Source organism: Megascapheus bottae, chromosome 4 (genome assembly GCF_031878675.1).
Source record: "Megascapheus bottae isolate mThoBot1 chromosome 4, mThoBot2.hap1, whole genome shotgun sequence".
Lineage (NCBI taxonomy): Eukaryota > Metazoa > Chordata > Mammalia > Rodentia > Geomyidae > Megascapheus > Megascapheus bottae.
Genome location: NC_143512.1, coordinates 61,056,031 through 61,064,593, shown reverse-complemented (window position 1 = coordinate 61,064,593; position 8,563 = coordinate 61,056,031). Strand labels below are relative to the sequence as shown.

At 45.3% G+C, this 8,563-nt stretch overlaps 1 protein-coding gene across 2 annotated transcripts in view; it reads left to right on the top strand.

The window, feature by feature from the left end:
• Positions 1-5,047: 5,047 nt before the first annotated feature.
• Positions 5,048-8,563, top strand: part of Ghr (growth hormone receptor) — a 224,989-nt gene continuing 221,473 nt past the window's right edge. The window contains exon 1 of one of the 2 annotated variants that reach the window (XM_090331994.1): positions 5,048-5,136. The gene's annotated coding sequence lies outside the window, so the exon portion shown is untranslated. The remainder of the gene's footprint in view (positions 5,137-8,563) is intronic. The other variant, XM_090331991.1, reaches the window with a different exon arrangement.

Genomic DNA, 8,563 nt, shown 5'->3' with positions numbered 1-8,563 from the left:
AAAAGTGTTTCACAGGTTTTCCCTGTTGAGCTGACTTTGGACCACAATCCCCAGATCTCAACGTCCTGAGTGGCTGGGATTACAGGCATGAGTCACTTAAGCTTAAAAAAAATGCAAGTATAGAAAAAAGATAAAAGCCCTAGTTCCAATCCCACTTTCCACTCTTTCCTTTTCCCAATTTTTTTCACTCCCTTGAGGAATTCACGATCCATCATTCAATATAACTAAATAGATAATTGAAGAGTCAGTATTTATACGCATGCATATATTTGTATGTACTATTTACATTTATATGTACCATACACATATGTGCACACACATATATACACACATATATATGTACGTATGCATGTTTGGTGGACAAACTTGAATAATCACTTCCAAAAGAAGATGGCCAAATGACCAAGAAACTTAAGAAGTCCCTCACATTCCTTAGACACCAGAGAATTATCAGTTTACATCACCAGATTGACCACAAGAAAACAGAAGAAAAAATACTAAGGATTAGGATGTGAATAAATATAATTACTAAAAGCACCTTTGAACTTTGTTTGGCCGAATATGCCCCCAAAGGAACGTATCAGCCCAAAATGTGCACCTAGACTGTCCACAGCAGAATTTCCAATAATCAACGTGGACATAAAGAATCTCTCTGAAAGCTATTGTACTGTAAGGAGTAGGTGAATGGAGAAAGTAAAAGTAATAGAGGACATCAGTCCAAAGAATAATATATTCACGTGTGAAATATCATGGTAAAAACCCTCTGCACAATTATTATACACTAAATTATAACAGAAAATATGAATGGCAAAACACACTCTGTTGGAAGGGTAAACGAAAGGACATGGTAGCCATGTCTTTTACATGCATGTATGAAAATAGAACAATGAAACTTATCATTTGCTTTAAGGAGGAGGGGGGATGTGGGAAAAAAAACAGAAGGGATAAGTTTTGATTAGGGTATTTTGTATTTGTGTACGGAAATAACACAATGAATCTCACATTATACAACCAATAATATTAGAAAAAAGTCTTTTCTAAAAAAACAATATTTTCAGTGAGAAAAGGGAAACACTGAAAACAAGTTTAAATTTCCCAAATATCTAATTAATTGTAACATTTTCTGTTATCAGATTGTTGGGGCTTCTGGATACATATTTCAAATATATTTCGCAATTTGGCTTCTTCCAATTTTATTTTTAGCCATGAGTATGGGATTTCTTTATAAAATTTAATTCCTTTCAATAAGACTCTAGTAAGTAGTGGATATTTGCTGAATTCTATATTGGATTCCTCAACTAAAAAGCCTTCAGTGAGTTTGTCCATAGTGTCCCTCAAGGAGGTGGGGAGATGAGTGGAGAGAGTACAATCATAGTACTACATGGACATACATGGAACTAGAAAAGCTGGGAAGATGAATGACATTCGGATAAATGGAAGAGAGAATGGTGAGCGACTTTAATCAAGATGCGCTGTACTCAGAAACTGACATGGTGAGTGGAAATCTCTCTGTACAACAACTAGTAGTAACAGTAATAGTAGTAGTAATACCGCTAATAATAAACCCCAAAATGCTCTTAGATCAATGCCCCTCTTCCTTTTCTCCACTAAAAACTTATACAAAGATCTAGATGAAAGGTAATGATAAGACTACCCTCATACTGTAACTTCAAGGGCCCATTCCAGAAAGTCCCTGAGCAGGCTTTCCTTCAACCATGCCATATTCAGGCATTCAAGTTGTTCTGTTTGGAGAGATATCAACCTGACTTAAATATCTGCACTTGACTATCCATAACTGGAATTGCATTGTAGTTGTTTCCATTATCTCTACAGTGTAACTTATTTTTAGACAAGCAATAGTGGGAATGAGTAACAGAGTAAGGAAAAGTAGCTATAAATCAGGTAAAATAGGTTGATCAAGATAGCCCTCATTGGTAAGGTATAATCTAAGAAAAAAAAACTTTAAAGAAATAAGGAAACTAGCAAGTGAATATTTGTAGAGAATGCATGACACAGAGGAAGTAGCCAGTATAGAGCCTCTAATTTAGGAGTGTGCCTGGTCTGCTAGTGAAATATCTGCTGATGAAGCAGTCCTGCCTGGAGGAGAATGAGGGGCTTAATGGGACCTGAATAAAAGGCAGAACTATACAGCTCACATAAGTTCCCATGAACCACTTATGAGGAAATATTAGGAAGTTTGTGGTAAAAAATAATGTCATGTATCTTTGTTTCAAAAACAATCCCTTAGCTAACTGCATTTAGCCCCGGAGTTAGTGATCTTGGGTGAGAGGAGGTGGATGTTGTTGGGCAGGGAAATCAGATGAGCCAGAAGAGTATGTCAGTAGCCCAGGTGAGATTCTGGTGATACAGGCCCATTACGTCTTGATCCTTGTAGGTCCTCCTTGGCTCTTCAAATACTGGGCAGATCCTGACTGTAGTGTGACACAGAGGGGAAACAAAGATAACTTCAAAGGTTTGTTTTCTGGAGGAAAGATGGAGACATGGCTGTGATAGGAGCATTGTTAGAACGAATCAGAGCTCATATGTATACACATTGTGTTGGAGAAAATAAAGCCTATTAAACATCAAAAGGAGATGTTCAGTTAGCAGTCTGGAGTTCTGTGGATAGATCTGGGTTGGAGAGACATACATTCAGAGATACAGACTTGCATTCAATTTGAAAAACAAAAAAATTATTGTCCACAATACCACTTGCTCAGCACAAATTTAGATATAACAAGCACCAATAATAGAAATACATTGTTTTCTCTCAAGAATCTCATAAGGAATGGGAAAGACAGATATAATAGTGAAAACCTCAACATTTAACAAATGTAGGAATAAAGGCTGTAAGGGGAGAGATAGCAGGAAAATTAATGATCACCATTCTTTGGGAAGAATGAGGAAGAACTTCTAAGAAGAACTAAACAATGAAGCTGGCACTTGAAGATTGGGGAAGGTTTCTCTGAGTGAACAGAGCAGACCTGAGTAATATACTTTTACTTTTCCCAAGGTAAATACTCTGGCATGCTTCAACTTGTAACAAGTTTCTGAATCATTTCCCCCCAAGTTTGGAAAAGATAGAGGCTGATACTCCTATAAACCTATATATGGTCACACATGACACTAAAAGACTTTCACTCACAAGATTTAAAAATCCTGCCACTTGCAAGTGTATGCCTCGTTCTTTAGTTTGGATACTAACCAGTGCCTCTTCTTTATGCTTTCTTTGGTATGCCGACCTTTCTTTTTTATCAAAGGGAACAGCAGCCAAACCAGTTTCTGCTTTTGAGTCTCAGACTATACCTCAACCCAAAGAAAAAGGAAGAATAAACTTTTGCTCTCATTATTGTTTTGCTTAAAGCATGGATTCCAGAAATCCAATCGTTGGGAGGAACCCAATGGCCAGAAAGCCTACCAATCCATAAAGACAAACTCAAGATCAATACCATCTCACAGCCTACTCTAGGATGAGGCGATGAGGAGATACAGCCTTTCCAGAATCTTTCTCACATTCATTCATGCTGAACTGCTTTTGAGGAACCAGTTGGAAGCTGAGTCATAGCTGAGCCCCTTGCAAAGACTCAAAGGAAGAATTTTTTTTTTCATTTGTGATTCCTTTGGAAGCAGGGGGGTCTTTTGTAATACCTGCCTGTCTAACGCCTGCGTCCTGTGTGATTTTCCTGAACCTTGGCTCCATGTACTACCTCCTTGCCCTATGAATCTTTGACTTTAATGCTAAGGTGTCCTCATCCTTTACGTTGCTGTTTAAGCCTTCTGAATATAAACTTGGTCTTGTGTTGGGAAGTTTTGTTAGAAGGAAAGAAAAGAGAAAAGGGAAAGACGGGGAACAGGAAAAAGAGGGGAGAGAAGTCAAAGTGGCTAGAAACTTACAGATAAGTGAAGTTACAACTGTCAAGCTGAAAGTAGATAGTAAACAGGCTGCCTGAGTGGTTGCTCCTTCAAAGCTGAGACAGCCTGGAGCTGGACCTTTGTACTCTGAATAGAAAAGCATACAGCGCCTGAGAGATGAATGCTAAATGGGGCGAGGGAGAATCTATGGATTAACTGAGACGTTCTGAAGCACTTGTCTTGCTTTCTTTTTCCAACAACAGAATGTCCCGCACTGAGCAGACAGGATCCTTTCCCTGGGTCACACACAACGACAAAGACGCAGGCTGGAGCGCATCCCTTCTTTATCCCTGCAGCCCTTGGCTTTGCTGGGTGTCCTTGCTGGGAGACACCTCCTGTGTCTCCATTTTTAACCTGTAGCACCACATAGGTCCCCACGTCCACATCCTCTACCACTGGCTCAGAGAGCAGGAGCTGGGCCAGGGGAGGCAGGTGGGCAGGTTGTGTTTGCTGGACTCCTCGAGGCTCTCCAAGGTCACCTTAGCTCTTCACCCTTTCCAAACTCGCTTTCTGGGTTTTCTTTGCGTTCCTGAGGGCGGCGGACTTTCCCGTCCGCGTCTCCTTCGAATGTGTGTGGACTGAAGTCAGTCTTCTAGGTCCAGCCTTCTTCTGGGGAGCCCAGGAGGGCAGCGGAGAGGAAGGAAGTCTCCCGCAACTACCAATATTTTCCTCTAGGAGGAGCCGCGCAGCCCGGAGGAGAGTGACACGCACCCACTCCGACTCCTCGCGCCCCAGCCTTCATCCCAGCTCCTGGGAATGCGTCGCCCGGGCGGCGCTCGGCCTCTCCGCAGCGGGTCTCGAACCGGCTGGCCTGAGCTCCAGCTTCCTTTGGAGTGGGCAGCCCGGAACCCGGGATCGGAGGGCTGGAGCCGGCCGTGACCCTCGGTGAAGAGCAGCCGCCTTTCCCACTCCTCCCCGCCTCTCCCCTCCTCCCTTCCCGCCCCACCCCGCCCCTTCCCTCCTCCTCAAGCCTGACAGCCCCGGAGCTGCCAAGCAGGGCGCAGCCATGGGAAGAGGAGGCGGTCTACGGAGAGACGGCGGCGGCGGCGGCTGCTCCAGCGGCGGTGGCGGCGGTGGTGGCTGCTGCTGAGCCCGGGCGGCGGCGGCGGCGGCTGCTGCGGCGGAGACCCTGGGCCGGGGCCACGCGGGCCGGAGGCTCCCGCGCCATCGGCCCCCGCGCACACGGACACCACCGGCGCCGAGTCTCCGAGGCGAAGCCCGGAGGTACTGGAGAGGGGGCTCCGGGAGTAGGGCTCGTTGTTTTCCCTTTTCTGGTTCTGGGGGGCTGGAGGCGGACCCTGGAAGCCAGTTACTCATGCAAATGGGCGGGGGAGGCGGCCCGATTTTTGTATTTATGGAGAGAATTCTTCTCTCTAGGTGACTTACGGGTGGGTTGTGCTTTCCTTTTCGAAAAGTTTTCAGCGTTTGCCTGATTGTAACCTGATCTCTCTCTCTCTCTCTCTCTCTGTGTGTGTGTGTGTGTGTGTGTATGTTGATCCTGGTGGGGTGGTAGTGTGTATGACGGGAAGTTTGGGGGTGCCGGATGAACCATTCCACGCTGCTGCCCGCTCCCACCGCCCAGTGTGCGGGATGCGGAGGGGTTTCCCCTCCTCAGACCGTTTCGTTCAAGTCGTAAAAAAGTTTGGTTCGCATGTTTCAGTGAAGACAACCTCATCCTGCCTGGCTGGGGCGGGGAGCGATCCGAGGCTGCGCCCCCCCCCCGCCCCCGGCGACCCGGCGGCGGCGGTGCGGGGAGCCGGTGCCCCGCGCGCTCCTCGGCCAGGCGCGCGGCCCTTTGCGCCCCAGCTCTGGGCGGCCCCGGCGCGCTGGCGGGCTCCGGGCTGGGGTTGCTAGAGTTCCCGCCGCCGCTCCTCCCCGAGAAGTGGGGTGGGTGGGTGGGTGGGGGGCGAGGCGCCCGCAGATCTCCCGATCTCTCTCGTGGGCTCAAAGTTTTGACGGAAGTGCGGGGGTTTGGAAGGGCCCGGGGTCTGGAGAGCTGGCGGCGCGCAGGCATTGCGGGATGGGAGGTATGATCCAGTTTATGGGTGCCTAAAGATGTCTATTTCGGGGCGAGGGTGTAGCATTTAACTATAGCCCTGCGAGGAAGCCTGCAGGGACTGGGCTGCGGGGTTCGGGCGTGTGCGCCGAAGGGGTGGACGCGTGTGCCTCGCGCGCGTGTGTGTGAGTGCCTGGGAGGCGTGAAGGCGCCTGAGCCACTAGGGCGTTCCGAGGGGCGAGGGGAGAGGAGTCCGCAGGGTGCCATCTGCCGGTTTGTGCCGCCGGGAAGGGACGAGGCAAGGTAATGGAAGGGCCAGAGAGTTGGGAAGACAGGAGCTCCTGCATAAGGTTAGCTCTCAGGGCCTTTAGAATAGCTAAACCTGTTGCTTTGCAGGATCTGAAGGCTGGAAATGGGGCGTTTCTGGGCTTTCTGCATGGGAGAGCAGTTGAGGGTTCTTGTCTGTGTGGTTAGAGAATGCCAGAGGCTGGGCACAGGAAGCTGGGAATCTGAGATTTCCCCATTGCTGCTGTGCACAGCCTCTGGGCGGGTGGTGGTCTCAGAGGTGTGTGCACTTGAACTGCTGGAGCTTGCTCAAGTAGAGTCAGTCAAGCCCTCAGCCTCTAGACTTAGGGTGTTGTGGTGTTCCAAGCTGTATTACTCCTGGATCAGTCAGGAGTCCCCTTTCTTCTGGGGCAACCTGTACCTTAGAGCCAACAACTAAAACATTTCCAAGAATTAAAATGTTGGACAGACTTAGCAAACAGGGTTGTTGGTTTACTCTGTAATTGGGAGTTCTTGTCTCTTTTAAGAAAAGCAAAGTTCAGTGGGATTAGCTGTCAGGGAGTCTTCAGTTATTTGCAGTTCCCCTTCAGATAGACCTTTGGCTGGACTAGAAGGGAAGGTGGTACCCTAGAGAGTCTTAGAAACCCTCATTTATAACTTAAAAAGTGTGTCCCACCTGTCCTCTGCATCTTCCATCCTTACAATTTTTTTTTGTTTCACTTAAGTCTAAGGAATGTTGGTGAGTCAACATTTTCTAGGGTAAATATGTCACAGTGAAATTATGCTTTTGGTCTCCTGAATGCCATGGAAAAGCCAACACTTAATGTACCAAGGTGTGAAATGAAGGTCTATAAATTCAGTGACAAAGTGATGACATTGGTGCATTTTTTTCAAAGTGAGCATAACTTGATCTCACAAATATTTGTTCTAGTCAGACTCTGCACTATGTTTTTGATTATTAGGGGGTTCTTTTTGACAGCAGATTCCACATCATAAGCCACATTAAATGGGCATCAGGGGCCTGGTCTATGCAATCTCTGGTGCCTGTGTTAACAGATGTTTATAGTGCTTAGTAACCTATGGGATTGTCGTGTTAAGTATCCTGTTAGCTCAGGACATAATGTTTATAAAATATGTAATAAATGAAGCCACAGTTGCAGCCTGCTTCTGCCAAGTGCATGAAGCACCCAGTGTGGAAACAAATCTTGAATTTGGTCCAACTTGGCCAGCCTTTCTGGCTATCTACTGGTAAGCATTGTTAATGTAAAGAGAAATCTGAGTGATACAGTAAGAATGTGGGAGAACACACTGATTAGATCAGGGAAATAGTCATGGGCTGTTTTATTTTATTTTCAATATGCTAACCAGAAGATTAAGCTTTTGAGTCATTGTACTGGTAAATTTTATATTTATGGAGACATGGTTTTCTTTAAGAGAAAAAGAAATAGGCCATGCTGAAACAATACTTTCTAGTGTGCTTGCACATATCCATCTAAATCAATGCTTGTCCTTTGGGGAAATAAAAAGCTGGTGTGTAAAAAAAAGCATTTGCCTAACACGAGTGATCCCTATTAGCATCCAATCAAGTACAAAAAGAGAAGCAAATAATTATTCCTATAATTTCTGTGTTAATGAGTTAAGCAATAATGAACATTGAAACCACCCAATCACTTTTGAATCATGAATTGATAAGAACTGAAGCGTGGTAAGACTGGAGTCATCCCTTAGCCCAGTGAGTGAAATCAAAACACTATAGGATGTCTTATCGGAGAAGCAATGCTTTCCAACTTGGAATAGATATAAACAATATTCCCCTCCCCCAATTTTTACTTAGGATGATAACTAACTTTTCAACTGGAAACTTATTATCTGGAGACTGAACAACCTCTACTTACAACCCCAGGAAATGGGGTAGACCAAATCTTCCTATAATAAGTTGAGAATTTCACTTCCTCACTGACCAGGTCCATTATAGGAGACATGTCTTTAGAAAGTTCTATCTTAACTGATCAACCCATTTTTCCTGTCCTCCAGTTGACTCTACTCTTCTTTGCCTTGGAATACTACACTTGGAAACAGGCACAGTGTTCCTGGTTGCTGATTCTCCTTTGCCTCTTCTTGTAGTTGTCACTTGCCCACTGAGGGTGACCAGTATATCCTAGATTCCACATTCCCTTCATTACTCCCCTTAAAGTTTACTTAGTCTGGGTCACAGATTTATGATTTGCACTCCTGGAATTCTCTATTAAGACATCTTAACAGTCTTGACTATTTTTTTGTTTTCAGCCAGATAGCAACACTACTAATTCTAAATTGTAAACATGATAACATAATTAATCACTCATGGTCAACACACTGTAATATCTTCAT